Source organism: Cydia pomonella, chromosome 19 (genome assembly GCF_033807575.1).
Source record: "Cydia pomonella isolate Wapato2018A chromosome 19, ilCydPomo1, whole genome shotgun sequence".
NCBI classification, from domain to species: Eukaryota; Metazoa; Arthropoda; class Insecta; order Lepidoptera; family Tortricidae; genus Cydia; species Cydia pomonella.
In genome coordinates this window covers 17,366,116-17,385,866 of record NC_084721.1, presented here as the reverse complement: position 1 = coordinate 17,385,866, position 19,751 = coordinate 17,366,116, and the positions used below count along the sequence as shown (strand labels likewise).

Here is a 19,751-nt window from a genome sequence, read left to right as displayed (position 1 = left end):
GAATAAATGCCCTTACCAGGATTTGAACCTGGGACCATCAGCTTCGTAGGCAGGGTCACTACCCACTAGGCCAAACCGGTCATCAAATGGAGGTAAGGATAGGGGTTAGATAGTCTCATGAGTTTTTTTACACGCTTCCTGTGAGATAGCATCATATTTGATGTTAACACGTTCACTCAAAAATTGCATGTTCACAGAGTCATACCAAAATAAGTTTGCAACGATTTTAATAGCCCAGCCTGTGCAAGTGTTTAGTAAACGTCATAATTTCATAGAAGTTTGACGTTTAAAATGCCACTTGCACTGTCAAAATCGCTGCCAACTTATCTTGGTCTGACTCTATAACATTTCTTCGTCTATGTGTAAAGACACACGCAACTGTCAAATTGTCAGCCCCTATTCTAACCGATACCATGTTCTCACACTCTGGGGGGCCTACAGATCACGCGCTAAGTGATCACCGTTGACAGCTAGACGAGGGGCCTACTGCGGGTCGTAATAGTAAGAGTACCACACAACTGAATAATGATATACCTTAATGTCTTTGAAATAAGGTTGAAGTGTTTTCGGGGAGTTTTAACGATTGTTCAAGCAACAGAAGTAACTATAGATAGACCGTAAGTCGTTCACATAAGGTTCAAGTATGGTTGAGTGATGGGAATGGTGGGTACGTTAAACGGATTGTGGCTGAGATAAAAGTGCCGCCATAGATGAGTGCGCAATTTCGTTAAATTAGGTTTAGTCATAATGCAGTTATGTTGCAGTTTACTGAGATATAAAAGTAAAGGTATATTGCATAAATAGTTTTACAGTATATATGGTGTTACTTTACTGCACTAGTGCGATAATTAGCACATTACGTAACTATGTAAGCATGCAGCTTTATCATGCAAACGGCTAAGGAGTGGAATTCACTTCTAAGTAAGCAAGTTCCATCCTAGACTTCATCGGCACTTACCAGGGTAAGATTGTGGTCAAATGCTTACCTTTTCCCAGAGAAAAAATGACAAAAATTTAAAGGGCCATATATTGTACTGTAAAACGTTGTATAATACACAACACATGCGAATAGGTAATTCGCATCTCGTGTCGATTTAAAACACTCCCTTCCGTCATATTTTAAATTATCGCCAATCGTTTCGAATTCCCTATTTTTTCACTTGTATCATAATGGTACACCAGACCATCTCGTAAATGTTCTTTTCATCACACTCGCTCGAATAAGATCTCATTTTATGCAGATGTACTGAAGGACAAAGGCCTATATTGTCCCTCGGGAGTTATGGATTGTGAAAAAGAAAAGCTAGTTATAGGGAGTTATAGCATTTTTTTTAAACTATGCCACTTATTCATACAAACCAAATAGCATTAAATGAGTTTTACTTTTAAAATACTCTTCTTCCTCGCGTTGTCCCGGCATTTTGCCACGGCTCATGGGAGCCTGGGGTCCGCTTGACAACTAATCCCAAGATTTGGCGTAGGCACTAGTTTTTACGAAAGCGACTGCCATCTGACCTTCCAACCCAGAGGGTAAACTAGGCCTTGTTAGGATTAGTCCGGTTTCCTCACGATGTTTTCCTTCACCGAAAAGCGAGTGGTAAATATCAAATGATATTTTGTACATAAGTTCTGAAAACTCATTGGTACGAACCGGGGTTTGAACCCGCGACCTCCGGATTGCAAGTCGCACGCTCTTACCGCTAGGCCACCAGCGCTTCTACTTTTAAAATACTGACATTTATAATTCAATATATATGTTTATGTTTATAATTATTTAATTTTATTAATTTAACAGCCATTTAAAATATTTTAAAATCATTTCCAACTGTGGCTGAATGCCGAATAGGTCTGTGCCTTCGATGCTTAACCTGTCAAGAAATTACAAAATGGCGGACGAATGTTTGATATGTCACCGTATTTAAGAATTATTTCGCTTAAAATTTAGTTTTTTCTTCGCAAGTGTGATGAAAAACATTGTGTAAGAATATTGCAAACTCGGGTCTTTAATTCCCTCCAGCTAGCGGCTGTTGGGAATTACCACCCTCGTATCCAAAATTTCACTTACCCCCCACGTTGCACAATGTACTATTTCATTCGTCAAAAACTGTTGAGAAAATTATTTTCCATCCACTCCATAGATGACGAAGATAATCCCAAGATTTAGCATAGGGACTAATTTTTACGAAAGCGACTGCCATCTGACCTTCCAACCCAGAGGGTAAAACTAGGCTTTGTTGGGATTAGTCCGGTTTCCTCACAAGGTTTTCCTTCACCGAAAAGCGACTGGTAAATATCAAATGATATTTCGTACATAAGTTCCGAAAAACTCAATGGTTTCACGAGCCAGGGTTTGAATCCGCGACCTCCGGATTGAAAGTCGCATGTTCTTACCGCTAGGCCACCAGCGCTTCCACCTAACCCACCTAAACGTACATCAGAAAAAAAAAATTACTAATTAAGTGAATCTGTTTTAAAAAATATATATATTAAAATGAATGATAACAAGACGTGCTAATTAATATAAACCACTTGTTGTTTCTAATAGTTAACAAAAGGTGTAAAATTTCATCGACTAAATCTATCAATTTAACATTTTTGCGACTAAAATCGATAACGGCCTCATAAGGGGTGACGAACATAGATATATGTGTCTCGTGTATCCCCCAAAATATTTATAGAAAGAGTGACACACCCTACTCCTTTGATATACCCTATGAGATGTGTTGATTGATTGAGAGCCTTATTAGGAAACACTACGCCCTCTCAAGTTCTTAATGAGAGCTTTACACCATGCGTCTTATGCGGCCTTAAGGGTATAGTGGACGATCGGTTATCCATACAAACGTAGTCCTCATTTTACTCTCTGAATATTTAAATTAGAATTCAGAAATCATCGCGTTTATTCGTGATAAACTATAACATAATAAATAAATAATAAATAAAAAAAAACATTTATTTCAGACCGATAAGATCCATAAATTTTGTTAGTAACAGCAAAAAAATTCTTACACCCTACGTTAGTACCAATTAATTTACATAAAACTAAATTAAAATTAAATCATCCCGCTCATTCATTCATAGTTCAATTCATTCATTTGTAGTTTTACATGTATGTAAAATGTATAATTGTTGGTGCAATAAAGAATATTTACTTACTTACTTACTTACTCATTTAACCTTGCCTATCAACACGTCTACCCAGTAGCTCGTGAGATGGCAATCAAGGCGTTCAGCCAACGTCCTTAGGAGGCTGTTGCTACTGCCGCGCACGCGTGTCAGCAGAGACGCTATTCTTTTGCGCCTGATGGCATAAAAGTCATCCGTTCGCGCCTCCGCGAACATACCGGATGCGCTGCAGTACCTCGGCAGCTTCAACAGCATCCTCAGGACGTTATTGTACTGAACCCTTAGTGTATTATAGGCTCGCTGCGTAAATGCCTGACCAGTAATATTATGACCACGCGCCAGCTTGGGCCCTTCGACTCAGTTCAAAGACGTGCTGTAAGAATCGTCGACGATCCCAAACTCACAAGCGGTATTGAACCTTTAAGTCTAAGGAGAGACTTTGCCTCCTTATGTGTGTTCTACCGCTTGTACAATGGGCTGTGCTCTGAAGAATTGTTTGACATGATGCCCACGGCTACTTTCTATCACCGCACCGCCCGCCGTCGGCAGGATGTTCATCCTCACACCCTAGAACCTAAATGGTCACGCACTGTGCGGTTTAAGAGGAACTTCCTCCCGCGCACGCTCCGGTTGTGGAATGAGCTACCTGCCGAGGTTTTCCCGAGGGTCTACAGTATGAGGTTCTTCAAAAAAGGAGTGTACAGATTTTTAAAGGGTCGGCAACGCGCATGTAACACCTCTGGAGTTGCAGGCGTCCATAGGCTACGGTGACTGCTTACCATCAGGCGGGCCGTATGCTTGCTTGCCACCGTCGTGGTATAAAAAAAAAAAAAAAATAGTGGAATTTCATTGGAACTAAATTTTTCATACTAAACTGAACTGTCACACTATACATGAGAATACCGGCGCCCTCTTGACAATAATCATGTATTTCTGGTCGGGCTTTACAAAAGTATAGCACAACAAAAAAAAAATTGACATTTGGAAATTATTTTTACATAATTTATTGCATATTGACCATAGCTATCCGTTTGAGTTTTTCCTATTTTGTAATTATTACAAGTATAAAAGTTAGGAACGAAAAACAAATTCCATACATTTCAAAACAAAATTTCATAAGTCCATGCCCAGAGAACTTGCGCCAAAAGAAAACTTAATTGAAGAACCAGATTCAAGGAAGGACACAAGGACGTAGAACATAATTAAAAATTAGTAATAAGAATGATATGAAGAAAAAAAATACCTCCACTGTGAAGAAATTCAAAGGTGAATGTGAAGTCTCCAACCCGCATTGGGCCAGCGTGGGGACTAAAGCTCAAACCCTCTCGCGCCTGAGAGGAGGCCTGTGCCCAACAGTGGGACATATATAGGCTGAATTAATATTTATTTTTTATTATTATGAAGCTACGTCTGCGAGCGATACTACACATTTTTATATTGAGGCCACGTGAGTTAAGGTTCTTCTCTCACTCTCACTGAACGTAAGTGTGAGCGAGAAGGCTGTGCTTATCCGAGATCGCGGTTATCATGTTATTGAATTTTATTTTTTTGTAAGTTAATAACATTAAGTTTTTGGCGAAAATTGAATTTTTGGTACAAGCTTTAATCGCTGACTGTACTTTTCTTTCCACAGGCAAATAATACTCATCGAGCCAATTCTAAAAACCCTAAACACAATTAGGTTGCGTTGTTTTATCACAGAGTTCCTATGTCCACCTCTTGTCTCCATCATCAGATCGGCTCGATGGTACCATAATATTGCATTGTCACCCGACTTACATGTATGCAAAATTTCAGCTCAAACGGAAACCGGGAAGTGGATCAAATTTAACTTGCAAGATTTGACCTACAGACCGACAGACAACGGGACAGATGAAAGTAAAGAAAAGCTTGGAATAAAAAAAAAACAAAGTAATCAATGAGTTCGATCAAAAACAACACTGCGTAATTATTAGAAGCAATTTCATATTTTTAGCTTTGTGCAAAAATGGATACACATTTTTAAGGTGAGTTTTAAAACTATATTCGTTATTTCTTTCTATTGAGCGACAGTCAAGAAATTAAGTTTCGTATCGATAAAGTTACCAGAAAAAAGGAATTTTTGAGGGAACTCATTGTTTACTTTAATTGTTAAAACTTACAACAAATTCAAATTCAAAAACATTACACTTGCGATCGTGAGCACGGATACCCATCTCGCCCACGCTTGAAATGACGGGCCCTTAAAGGAAAAATGTATCGTCATCATTCTAATCTTATCCGCGAGTACAAGAGCTATGCGTCACTCATCCTAATAACCCTTAGTGTAAGGCCTGAGTGGACGCTCGAGTTGGGCGTGCAGCGGAGCGGGGCGTGTGGCGTACATGTTAAACAAATGCAAACGTATAGGAGCGGCCTTAGTGCACGCTGCTCAAATCACTTGTGATCCCGACGCCACGCTACACGCCCCGTCGAACGCTCCACTTCGAGCGTCCAGGCCTTATACTAAGGGCGACCACTAGCTGGTGCGGGTGCACGGAGCGGGCGCGCGGCAGCCATTGTAGGTAAATTCCGTCTCACGTATCCGCGCCAGTTAGCGTCGCTCATACTATTTTTCTTTACCGCTTACCCGCTCCTTGCAACCGAGCTATGCGTCACTCATTCTAATAACCCTTACGCAGCGGCTTACGTGAGCGATGACTCGCGAATACGATGCGGCGCGGTTCGGTGCGGCGCGGCGGCCCAACGGCATTCGGAGTTTTCGGAGACCGCCCACCTAGGACACTTCCATAGGTATCAAAGGATTGAATTCACCCGCGTCGCGCCGCTTCGCGTTCGCGAGTTATTCGCTCACGTAAGACACTGCCTAAGGGCGCCCACTGGCTGGCGCGGGTGCACGGAGCGGGCGCGCGGGTGTCATTCTAGGTAAATTCCGTCGCACGCGTCCGCGCCAGTTAACGTCGCTCATGCTACTTTTCTTTACCGCTCACCCGCTCCGCTCCGTGCAAAGCCATGCGTCACTCATCCTAATAACCCTAATAATAGAACCCCACGGATGTGCTTCCTTTGTGCTACTAATTATTTAATTCGGTTATTCCCTTTACCAAGTTTTGGGTGGACATTTGTAATCAAGGAATTGATATCTATTCATTGTTGAGCAATTTGAGATTTATTTGATTAATTTAATTTCAGTTCAGTCCCTATAAATGAACCTACGGCCCGATTCGAATTTTAAGATACGTCAAATATTAGGTCCAGATGGGCTATGGATCGGATTTCAGTGTCAAAAGTGACGTTTCTTCATACAAAAACGTCGCGTTGACACTGACATATCCGATCCATATCGAAATTTGACGTATCTTAAAGTTCGAATCGGGCCGTTAGTCTGTTGCATTAAAAATAAATGGGGATATTTGAGTAAGTAGTTGTAGATTTACATAGTTCGCAATAAGCCGTGGAACTGGCATACTAAAATATAATATGCCGGTGGGTGCAAAAAAGAATGAATAAACAAATACCTTTATATTATATTAAATTATATTATAGCCATAGACATAGACATTCTTTATTGGTAATAATAACTTACAGGTCACAACTTACATATTATTCAATTATTATAAATTATTCATTATATACATATTTCTTCATTATACTTTAGTGATTATGCATACATATTATTTTATTTCTTTTTGTTCTATAAATTCTTAATAACTGTTCTTATTACTTTTTGTTCAATAAATTCTTTATAAATATTAATTCGTATCGTTTCAAAAACTTACTTAGGTCAGTAACATAATTATACTAAATTTGTAGACTTTATTATTCTAAGTTCAAAATTAGAATCCAAGATGGCTGACATGTACGTTTTCGTAATATCTTCATTTCTAGGTTCTTAGGGCTGCGGATTTCGAAAATAAATCATTCATTGACTATCCTTCGTTTTTTTAGCATTAGAGAGAAGGTAAGCTATCTTGACGAGTCTTTTTCTTCTTTTTCCTCGCGTTGTCCCGGCATTTTTCCACGGCTTATGGGAGCCTGGGGTCCGCTTGACAACTAATCCCAAGATTTGGCGTAGATACTAGTTTTTACGAAAGCGACTGCCATCTGACCTTCCAACCCAGAGGGTAAACTAGGCCTTTTTGGTATTAGTCCGGTTTCCTCACGATGTTTTCTTTCACCGAAAAGCGGCTGGTAAATATCAAATGATATTTCGTACATAAGTTCCGAAAAACTCATTGGTACGAGCCGGGGTTTGAACCCGCGACCTCCGGATTGCAAGTCGCACGCTCTTGCCGCTAGGCCACCAGCGCTTTTTTTTTGACTTGACTTGATTTGACTTGACGAGTCTTTTTATGGAAAAAAATGAGTCACTTCAAATATATAACAATTATAAATCGTAAATGATCATTTACATTCTTTTGCTTTCATACATAATAAAAAATAATTTTTAAAAAGCATTATTCTAAAAAAATACACTTCTACATAACGACGACCGGTCTGGCCTAGTGGGTAGTGACCCTGCCTACGAAGCTGATGGTCCCGGGTTCAAATCCTGGTAAGGGCATTTATTCGTGTGATGAGCATGCATATTTGTTCCTGAGTCATGGGTGTTTTCTATGTATTTAAGTATTTATAAATATTTATATATTATATATATCGTCGTCTAAATACCCTCAACACAAGCCTTATTGAGCTTACTGTGGGACTTAGTCAATTTGTGTAATAAAGTCCTTATAATATTTATTTATTTAAAACGAAGTATATCGGTACGAAGTTCACCGGGACCGCTAAACTTATTTTGCGATATCTATAAAACAGTATCTTATTAAATAAGTTTTTGGTAAAAAAATCATTTTTGGTGCAAGTTTATCGCTGATTGTACTTTTGTTTCCACATGCAATACTCATCGATTCAATTCTAACAACCCAAACACAATGGATTTGCGTTGTTTTATCACAGAGTTCCCATGGCCATGTCCTGTCTCCATCATCAGATCAGCTAGCTTCATGTCATCATAATATTGCATTGTCATCCAATTTAATATAAATGCAAAATTTCAGCTCAATCAGAAATCGGAAAGGGGGTCAAATCTTGGAAGAAAAATAACACTAACCTAACACTAACATGACAAGTTAAATAAAAGCTTGTTAATGGTAATCAATATTAACAGCGAGCACTCTTTTAATTAAAAGATCATTGGCGTAAAAGTCCGATTGGACATTTAGCAACTAATTATTCTAATTATCACTCCAATAAAGATTCAAAGGGATGTTTGCTCTAATGACCCGATTAATGAGCTCTTTTCGCTTTAAATGCCATTGATATTTCGCTCTTAAGATTTAATTAACCCTCTGGATCGAACCCAAGACTTTTTGTCAAATGAAATATATATTTTCGGATTCTAGATTTTATTGCCGGCTGTACCATTTTTACTGAAGTCATCTACTAATTATCTGCGGTTACAAATACACTTTAGTTTCCAAGTATTTTTTAAATGTCTATTGCCCTTGATTAATACTTGTGAAAATTCGATATAAAAACTAAAATATTACATTAGCCTCCTCTTAAAGTAAAATATGTAGGTCAGAACTATCAATTAACGATCTTAATTTTAATAGTTCACAACTCGTTTAATCATTTTGCATTGCATATCATATCATACACACCATACGAGAATTACATGCCCCACCCTGCATTGCAGTAGTCATTCAAAACTTCAAATACATTAAACTAATTTTACGGTTTACACTCATGTGTTTTTAGTCACTTGCGGGACATGTTTTGGCGAGCCTCGGTCGTCGTGAACGCTGCATGCACGCCGTGCTTCGCGTACTCGCTCCTGTACGTGCTGCCCGCACTACACATGCTGATTACTAGCACGAAAGCATGCCACTATTAAGCAATTGCCACATAGTAGTATTGGTACTGTTACACATGCTGATTACTAGCACGAAAGCATGCTACTATTATGCATTTGCTACTTAGCAGTATTGGTCCTGTTACACGTGCTGATTACTAGAACGAAAGCATGCCACTATTAAGCAATTGTCACTTAGTAGTATGTGTGTCGAAACATTGCTAATAATGAGCATGATCATTCGAGTTTGCTCAAAAATCGACGGTCGTGCGATTTTTGTGCATGCTACCTGCAGCGCGGGTGGAAGGCGCTTTAGCGCATGTGAACAGGTTTGCTCATTGAGCATGCTAGTTTGTAGTATAAAACTAGCATGCTTATTGCTAGCAAATGGAAACAGTTCATAAGCTTTCTCAAATTAAGCATACTAATAGCACGCCTTTTAGCATGCTATTCTAGAGTGTGAGATGTGTAACAGTAGCATCAGTGCTTGAGAAAGGAGACATAGGCTCTCCGAAACATATCAAGCAATTAAACCGTAAAGGTACTGTTACACATGCTCTAAAATAGCATGCTAAAAAGCGTGCTACTGAGTATGCTCAATACGAGCATGCTTATGGGCAGTTTACATTTGCTAGCCAATGAGCATGCTAGTTTTGACATTTTACTACTACGATACTAGCATGCTCAATAAGCAAACCTGTTCACACGCGCTAAAAGCACGCCCCCCTCCACCCGCGCTGCAGGTAGCATGACCAAAAATAGCACGACCGTTGATTTTTGAGCAAACTCAAAATGAGCATGCTCATTATTAGCAATGTTTAGACACACATGCTACTAAGTAGCAATAAAATTGCTCAATAGTAGCATGCTTTCGTGCTAGTAATCTGCATGTGTAACAGTACCTTAAAATTAGTTTAATGATAATATGTGTCATGACCGTTTAAATTCGGCGGAAAATAGAGCCAGAATTCACCAGCAATCAAACTATTGAAGTTCATTACTGACCTACTGCAGTGAGTGAACAACAATAAGTTGCTTGTTACCGTTTTAGAGAACAAAACGTAGCGAGTCGAATGGTCCACGGTAACAAAGGACAATATAATTTACCCGTGTTGTAAATGTTGGGGGTAGACTGAAGATTGACTAAAAATGTCACTTGTGAATAATGCTGCAACATCACCAGCTTCACAAGCCAGCTAAGCTACTGGTCGCCTTCACCACGACCCCGAAACCTGGCCCCGCTACACTAGGGGTCGTGGGGTTGGGTAACGATCGGTAGCTAAGAGCTGGCCAACACCAGCAGCACACATCGTCCACAACGAGATGAAGATTGACCTCCCCACATCGGTGGGGAGCGACCCGCCACAGCTGTAAGGCGGAAGCGGCCTCTCATACCTCCCTTCCATGAAGGTATCGAATGTCATCCGTCCATTGTTGCGACATTTCGTAGTGGAATCATTTATGGTCTAGGTTTTAGTGCTCTTGAGTTGAGATGGCTACTGAAGGCACCGTGAGTTCAACCCTTCTCAGAATGTAGCTCGCTGAGCACTGAGAGGAGAGCCGTGCGTACTCGGGATCGCGGTTATTTTAAACCCAAAAGTAATCGACGAGTTTGATCAAACATAAAACTGCGCATTTTTAGAAACAATTCTCATTTAAGTCGCCTTTGTACAAAAATATTTACAAATGATTAATGATGCGTTTTAGACCTATGTTCGTTCGTTCTAATTCATCGAGAGGCTTCAAGGTTGCTATTCAACATTTTTGGTATTATAGCCTCAACAAAAAGCTGCAATTTTTGAAAAACTATGCTGGTTCAACCCATTGCACCTTATGTACCTGATATCAAATTGATATTTGAACGATATTGGAAATCTTATCAAAAAGCTGTCATTCGCGCTTTCATATCGCTCGGACTTGTCCGTACTTGTATTACCTAGTGCGAGCGAGACACTCGCGCGTTTCTAATATCGAGTTGATGTCAGAACGCACGAATTTGTTTGAAAGATATCAATAAAAAATATCTTCTTCTTTCTTTTCATCCTGTTATCCCCTGCTGGGGTGTAGGGCTCGAGCCATTTTCTTCCAATGACTGCGGTCCTGGGCAGCTTGGGTATAAAAAATATAAAGGATGAAATTTTATTCACCAGCCATACTCTGCGTAGTGAATTTATATCTCATACTGAACAACTTTTGTTATGGGGCCAATGCCGACATCGCATTTTAAATTTTGACTGTGCCATTAGAAATCAGTGGCATCAGAATAGAATAGAATAGAAGAAATTTATTCAGAAAACGCTTAAGTTTAGGTAATACATGAGACGACAGAATCGATTTATTATTAAGCGTCACTGAAAAAGTCTCCACTCAGCTTAATGTCAAGATACCACCTAAGGATCTCGACGCTGGTCTTCCGAGTGGAAACCTTTCCGAGAGAGCGCAGCTACACGCTAAAGTACAAAATTTTATATATTTAAGTACAGAAGTTTCAAGTAAATATCATAAGGCAATAATTATTATTCAATTAAAAACTACAATAACAAATAAATTATTTAAATTATCGGTACCTAAACAGTCAGTCAGCCAGCATCACGTCAGCCGAAATATATAGGTAAAAACATTTTTTTCGCGATTTCGGGATTGGCCTAATAACAAAAGTTGTTCAGTATGACTTATAAATTCACTATGCAGAGTATGGCTGGTGAATAAAATTTCAGGTTGTATCTATTCTGTACATCAGTGCACATCCAACCTTTCTCCGCGCCCGTACGAGATGCGGCGCACACTGTTTTTAATTAACTCGCGAACAAATGAATATTCTTGAAGTATGACGCCATTTTCTGTTCCCGTTGACTGCGGCCGTCAGGGTGGAGCGTGCATGAGAACGTGCACTGTTCTCGTGTTAAGGATAATTATTTACTAGATAAGCTTCTATTATTATTAGAGCAAGTATAGGTACTGGGTATGGCTTGTAACAGTTGTAACACGAGCAAATAACTTAAACATAAATTATACTCCTAAAACGATGACACTTTTGCTCGAAATATCAAAAGGGACCTTATGGCGGTCGGCGCTTACGGCGCGTAGTAAGTAGGGGATCAAATAACGCTTCATAAGTATCTACGATTCTATAACAGCTTAACAAAAAGTGATGTCTTTAATATAGAACAACCGTGACTGTAAAAGATATACTTTGGAACGAGAATTTTAGTAATGGCGCGTTGTTTCATCCGCTACTATTGATGCTGACTGTACAGCATTAGTATTGACGCGCCGCTAATAATGGCGTAAGCCGCGTGGCGTAACCGCCTTAAGGGCCCTGTTTGATTTAGAGTATCACCAATGACTTTTAAGAATTATGAAGTTTTAGACTTCCTATTTTTTATACAAATTGAATATTATTATTGTATTTTGTTGCTTATGTATGTTGAATCTTAGGTAAGATTTTGTGTTATTTTGTTAATAGTACCTAGTAATAGCTAGGGAAGGTGGCAGAAAAAATCATAGACCTCTACGAAGATGGGAAGATGACTTGAAAGCTCTTGCTGGTGCCACTTGGCGGAGGAAAGCCCATGATCGGGAACTTTGGAGAAACTTGGGGGCGGCCTATGCTGGAAAGCAAGACAATCTCGACTCCGATGTTTGAAACTGAGATTGATACATAATAGTAGTTTTTTTTAAAGTATAAGATTAATGAAACTAGGAAATAAGATGTTTATTATATTTTGTAAACTAGTTAATGAGATTGTTAAATAAAGGGTTATTCAATTGAATTGAGTAGTAGCTAATAGCACCGCCCACAATCTTTCTGCTTAACTTAAGGTTGACTGGTAGAGAATGCCTTTTGGCATTAAGTCGGTCTTTTGTACGATAAGTTTTATTTTGCGTAATACAGTTTAAATAAATAAATAACCTACCTACCTTTACCTTCACCTTCAGTGTCATTGGCGTTGCTTGTCACGCTTTAAACATAACAAAATTCGCAATATGCATCTTATAATAAACTTTCAAGTGTGCTAAAAATCTAAGTATAAGTTATTTTCAAAAGTCGCAGATCAAATGTAGGTCAGTTTAATTTTTTTCTCCTGTCACAGGCCACACCCGTGGCTATGTTTAAAATAAGGACGCTAAGCACAAAGAATTTCGTACACTGACCAGCTTGTTTCTAACTCTATCGCGCACACATAGGCAATTATATTGCCGTCCCGATCATGATGTCGAGCAATGCTACTGTGGGAGCGGAAAACCAGTTTTTGACAATAACCGATTTTCCCTAAGTATAAGGCCTGAGTGGGCGTGCAGCGGGGCGGAGCGTGCGGCGTGCATGTAAAACAAATGCAAACGTATAGGAGCGGCCTTAGTGCACGCTGCTCAAATCACTTATGAGCCCGACGCCACGCTGCACGCCCCGCCGAGCGCACCGCTTCGAGCGTTCATTCAGGCCTAAGTTTTGCCAGTTTACACTAAACTGCCTGTCAGCGCGGTTCGAACAAGGTACGTTAAATATTACGTTTCTTCAAACAAAAACATCACATTTGACTATGACATATCGGATTCATATCGTTTTGTTGTGTCGCTCGCACAATGGCAAAGTAAACTGTTAGTATCAATGCGTATATAATGTCACTCCTTTTAACATGTGTAGCTTGACTGTAAGTGTTAATTTAAGGAATAAATATAAATATAAATATATGTATCTACCTGAATGGCATTGACAGCGGCATCATCGACAGCAATATAACTATGCGATAGATAGTCAATGTACGAAATTCTTTATGCTTAGCGCCTTTACTTTAACAATAAATGGTTCTTCTATTCATTTATGTCCGTGTGTGTCATACATGCTGCTTGACGGCTGCTAATTGGTTGAAATCTAAGCGCTGCTATTTGTCGAGAGAATATTTACACAAACAAAAGAACAACAATGTAACCACAGATTAAAAAATTCAACAGATATTACACTGAAACATGTCACCCGATCATTGTTGTATGTATTTTGTTGTAGCAATCTATGCTTAAGCTTTACAGGGGCGGAGAAAATAAATACAAAATATCGCTACTATTAAAATATTTTATTAAGTATGTTCGTACCTGGTAATTATAGTTTCGCCATGTCCGTCTGTCTGTCTGTCCGAGGCTTTGCAACGTGGTGGTTAGTGCTAGAAAGCTGCAATTTGGCATGGATATATAAATCAATAAAGCCGATAAAGTCGTACAATGAAATCTAAAAAATATTTTTTTTTAGGGTACATCTAAACGTAGTGGGCTTGAAATTTTTTTTTTGCTTCAACCCTACAGTGTGGGGTATTGTTGGAAAGGTCTTTCAAAACTAATAGGGGTCTTCAACAAACATTTTTGATAAAGTGAATATATTCGGAGATAATCGCTCCGAAATAAAAAAAAATGTGCCCCCCCCCTCTAACTTTTGAACCATAGGTCCAAAAAATATGAAAAAAAACATAGAAGTAGAGCTTAAGAAAGACATTAAATGAAAACTATAGCGGATATTATCAGTTTAGCTGCTTTTGAATTATCGCTAAAAGTCTCCCCCTCATAGTAAAAATACGCTCATCCACAGTTAAACGCGGGTGAAAGGTACCATTTCATCCCTTGGTTAACAATCTACTATACTAATAGCTCCAATTTAGCTTATTGTGACGGAAGGGTAACTACGGAACCCTACACTGAGCATGGCTCGACATGCTCTTGGCCGGTTTTTAAGTGCATTTTAGTTATAAAAATATGTTCATTTTTTTTTCTATCGAGCAATCAGAATTCGAATCGACAGTTTCGAGGAAGGCCTAAATATTGCTAATTGAATTTTGCAGCCGTATGTAATCCATAAAAGCACGACTTTTCAAAAATTCTGCTATGTGAACCTACTGCACCTTAATAAAGAATGCTTGAGAATATAAAATCCAGACTCATTTTTCAAAGGAAATTATAATAAAATAGTTTTTGTTGGAGCAAAATGGTTTTAAACGAAAATTCGCTATGCTTCCTAAAAGTAAAATAATAAAATGTAGAAACCTAATAAAAGCTTTAATAATATTAATTACTAATATAAATTCTTATAAATTTTCTTGGAATTCCAAATTAATTTTAGAATAATTACATCAAAGACATATTTCTGTACATAATTGATTTTCGCTAAACGATATTCGGATTCATTCAGCGCTAATAATTATAATCCAAATTTGATATATATCAGACCGCGTTTTTAATAAACTCTTACGAATTGTTATACCATGACTAACCAATAAGCATGACCACTTTCTCCAAACTTTCATCTCCTCTACACATAACATGGCCAAAGTAGCAACCGATGTTGGGTTGGGTTGGCATATGGTGGACACTGGACAGACGCGTTTTGATTCCCAGCTGTGAGAGGATTGACGCATTTGAGCGCCGGGCCGTCCAGTGAAGGGCGGGCCGGGGAAAAGTGCAAGGCGAAAGACCACAGGGCCCCCTACCAACTACATGGTCTGACCAAGTTAAGAAGGCCACCTCAGGCAAACTCCATCAAACGGTGAGGGCTACGGGAGATCGAGACCGATGGAGACAAATCGCAGGAGCTGCAAAACCAAGTGGTCACGATCGTCAGTAATGAGGAACCGACAAAGAAGACGAAGAATTAATAAGCGTAAGAATGGTACCCATACAGTAAATAAGTAACTGTGGGAAAACTTTGAAAAACCTTCAGAACCTCACAGTATTTCACGTACAAAGGTTTGCTAGTGTTCTGTTAAAATTAAAATTCCCACGCAAAAAACTTAAAACCCGAGGTTTCGCTATCGATTGTCTCAGCCTCCGAAAATCATCCAACAAGCAACAAATTTTGGAAACTGCAAGAGGAAAAAATAATATATGCCGATATGTTTTGAGTTTTTGGATATTTGTTGTAATATTTGTATACTTCACCTTTATTTGCAGCCAAATCAATTGAGCCGTATTTGCGATTTTCGAGGCGCAGTAAGTTTCATCAAAATAAAATAATCCAAAAAAGCAAAACATAGCGGCACAGATATTGATGATATTGATCTTATACGAAGATTTAAACTTAAGACCATCGGTTTCATAGGCAGGGTAGTGAACAATGAGGCTAGCCAGATCGTCAAACGTCAAATATTAGCTAGTGCGTTTCCGAAAATAATTAATTTAAATCGTAACAGATAAGCTAAGGGAAAGTAGATTTTGATGGTTTGGTCACATCATGCGCAGAGATGATAGCTACTCCGCGAAAACTCGACATTAGTACACAATCCAGAGGAAGGCGCGGATGAACAGCCTGGTGGTCAACTGTTGAGAAGGACATAAAAGCCCAGAAACTTCCACCAACGACCCACGATAGAAAATCCTGGTGCCGATGCACAAGGAGGCCCGACCCCGGATAATCTAGGACAAGGGCAGCAAGAATAAGCGATTTAAGAAATAAATGCTTTGAGATTTACATTTAATAAAACAGTACGTAAGAGAACATACTGACCTTTTAAATGGGAAATGCAATGTACATACTAAGGTCCACCGACTTATATAAGAAGATAAAGTGACTAAAATATCTAAAATTATCTTTACAGTTCGCTTTTAAACTGCAGTCATATATTTTTTTAAATATTTTTTTTTCTATTTATGTAATTACTTATATTTATAAATTATATTCAATTTAATTCGATGTAACTATTTGATCAAAAACATATTATTATATTATTAAAACTTAAAATTTACACAAACAAACCGCTCCCCACCGTCCCGGGTGCAAAGGCGCCCATGATACTCGCAGCATTTCCACGCTGAATTACCATGGACAGCCTTTGCACTAGGAACGACTCGGAGCGGGGACCCTCCCCCTTTTGCCTGAGACGACGGCCTAGTTCGCGTGTAAAACGTTTTGCGTCCGCTCCCCAGCAACCCGCCGTTTCTACAGCGAAAGGAACGAATATGTACCCTGGGCAAATAGGGGCATATTTTTGCCTCTTTAAAGCCGCTTGCGTTTCGGCTGCCGCTCCGGCCGTGCGCGAGGTACGGCTGATGTGGGAGGCGGCGAATTATTTATAAATGAATAAAATAACAACCAATTTCAATGAACGATACCCAGTACCTACCGTATTTACTTTAACAATGAAGACCTATCGCTAACTACATTTTTTTGTCTAGCCGGTGGTTGACTGTGATATACCTTCAGCCACTATTTTTTTTTATACCACGCCCACCTGATGGTAAATAGCCACCGTAGCTTATGGACGCTTGCAACTCCAGAGGAGTTACATGCACGTTGCCGACCCTTTAAAAATCTGTACATTCCTTTTTTGAAAAACCTGTAGACCCTCGGGAAAACCTCGGCAGGTAGCTCATTCCACAGCCGGATCATTCGCGGGAGGAAGTTCCTCTTAAAACATCACAGTGCGCGGCCATTAAAGGTTCTAGGGCGTGAGGTGTGCGGAGATAGAAAGTAGCCTTGGGCGTCATGTCAAACAATTCTTCAGAGCAATACCACCATTTTTAGGGTTTCGTAGCCAAATGGCAAAAAACGGAACCCTTATAGATTCGTCATGTCCGTCTGTCTGTCCGATTCTGTCACAGCCACTTTTTTCCGAAACTATAAGAGCTGTACTGTTCAAACTTAGTAAGTGGATGTATTCTATGAACCGCATTAAGATTTTCACACAAAAATAGAAAAAAAAACAATAAATTTTGGGGGTTCCCCATACTTAGAACTGAAACTCAAAAAATCTTTTTTCATCAAACCCATACGTGTGGGGTATCTATGGATAGGTCTTCAAAAATGATATTGAGGTTTCTAATATAATTTTTTTCTAAAATGAATAGTTTGCGCGAGAAACACTTCCAAAGTGGTAAAATGTGTCCCCCCCCCCCCACCCCCCGTAACTTCTAAAATAACAGAATGAAAAATCTAAAAAAAATATATAATTTACATTACGATGCAAACTTCCACCGAAAATTGGTTTGAACGAGATCTAGTAAGTAGTTTTTTTAATAAGTCATAAAATAAAAATATAAATTTTTTTTCATCAAACCCATACGTGTGGGGTATATATGGATAGGTCTTCAAAAATGATATTTAGGTTTCTAATATCATTTTTTTCTAAACTGAATAGTTTGCGCGAGAGACACTACCAAAGTGGTAAAATGTGTGTCCAAAGTGGTAAAATGTTGAACGAGATCTAGTAAGTAGTTTTTTTAATACGTCATAAAGGAACCCTTCATGCGCGAGTCCGACTCGCACTTGGCCGCTTTTACTTTCCTGTATTGAGCAGTATAATGTAATAAATTATACTCGTGGACAATCTTACACAGATCGACCTAGCCCCGAACTACGCAAAGCTTGTACTATGGGCCTTAGGCAACGATATACATACGTATATAGATAAATACATACTTATATACATAGAAAATACCCACGACTCTGAAACAAATATCTACGTTCATCATACAAATAAATAACAAACGAACCGCTACTATATTTCGCCCCTTATAAACTAGACAAGAACGATTTTAAAGAAAAGATAACGACTGATGAACAATAACTTTAACTGTCTGGAATCTAAACGGCATGCCGTTTAATTTACTGTCCTAACGACTAATTAAGACCTTAAACCACAACAGATAAAATGAATTCTTAGAAGGGTAGATCAGAGTTTTACTATGCGTAATGTATGCGTTGTATTACACATAGTGTTGTGTTCCTGCCAGTAAGGTTGCCAGAGCTCAACGAAGGTGCGGAGTGTTGAGAGTTGCAGGCGTCCATAGGCTACGGAGACTGCTTACCATCAGGCGGGCCGAATGCTTATTTGCCTCCGACGTAGTGGTATAAAAAAAATCTGGAAACTACGGATTTGTTCGTCTGCTTTTTAACTTTGAGTGTCTGGTTTGAATGATTGTTTTACATAGATATAAACTTTGCAATACAAGCAATTAAGCAAAACATACAAAAAACATACAAATAACACTAATGATAGGCTCGTTGATATTGTGGTATACATATATATGTAGAATAATCACTAATTCATGCTGATCATCCGTCAGTAACTTGTAGATACTCTACACGAATCCTTGACGCCAATTCGAACTTTTCGTGACTTTAATTGCATTCCGATATCAAAATGATGTTATTTTGTTATCACTGAGCGTGCATTTTGTTCGTACTTGAACGTTCATGACTTTATTGGCGCGAATGCAATTAGCGCAATTAGATTTTACTTGTTTTTACCCCTAGATTTTCTCTTTTTCATACAAATTAAATATTATTTTCAATGCACGCTATCAGTGTGATGACGTAGCTTATCACGCTTCAAAAATAACAAAACTCGCAATACAATAAATAAATAAATATTATAGGACATTATTACACAAATTAAGTCCCACAGTAAGCTCAATAAGGCTTGTGTTGAGGGTACTTAGACAACGATATATATATAATATATAAATATTTATAAATACTTAAATGCATAGAAAACACCCATGACTCAGGAACAAATATCCATGCTCATCACACGAATAAATGCCCTTACCAGGATTTGAACCCGGGACCATCGGCTTCATAGGCAAGGTCACTTCCCACTAGGCCAGACCAGTCGTCAACACACACATTGCGTCTTAGAGCAAACTTTAAAGAGTACTAAAAACAAAATGTTGGTCAGTTTGAGGGGTACATTCTACAGTTTAATTTATTGCTCCTGTTACAGACCACACTCGGTATAAATCTTTTCTAAATAAAGGGTAAAAGTAACCTTTAACACTTTTGATGGCGCATGGCGTCTAGTGCACATTC

The 19,751-nt window shown here is 38.8% G+C and overlaps 1 protein-coding gene across 2 annotated transcripts in view; it reads right to left on the bottom strand.

Annotated features, from left to right (window-relative positions):
- The window catches only part of LOC133528127 (nephrin-like), a 217,789-nt gene that overhangs the window by 174,324 nt on the left and 23,714 nt on the right, over nucleotides 1-19,751 (bottom strand). The gene's annotated exons all lie outside the window — the stretch shown is intronic.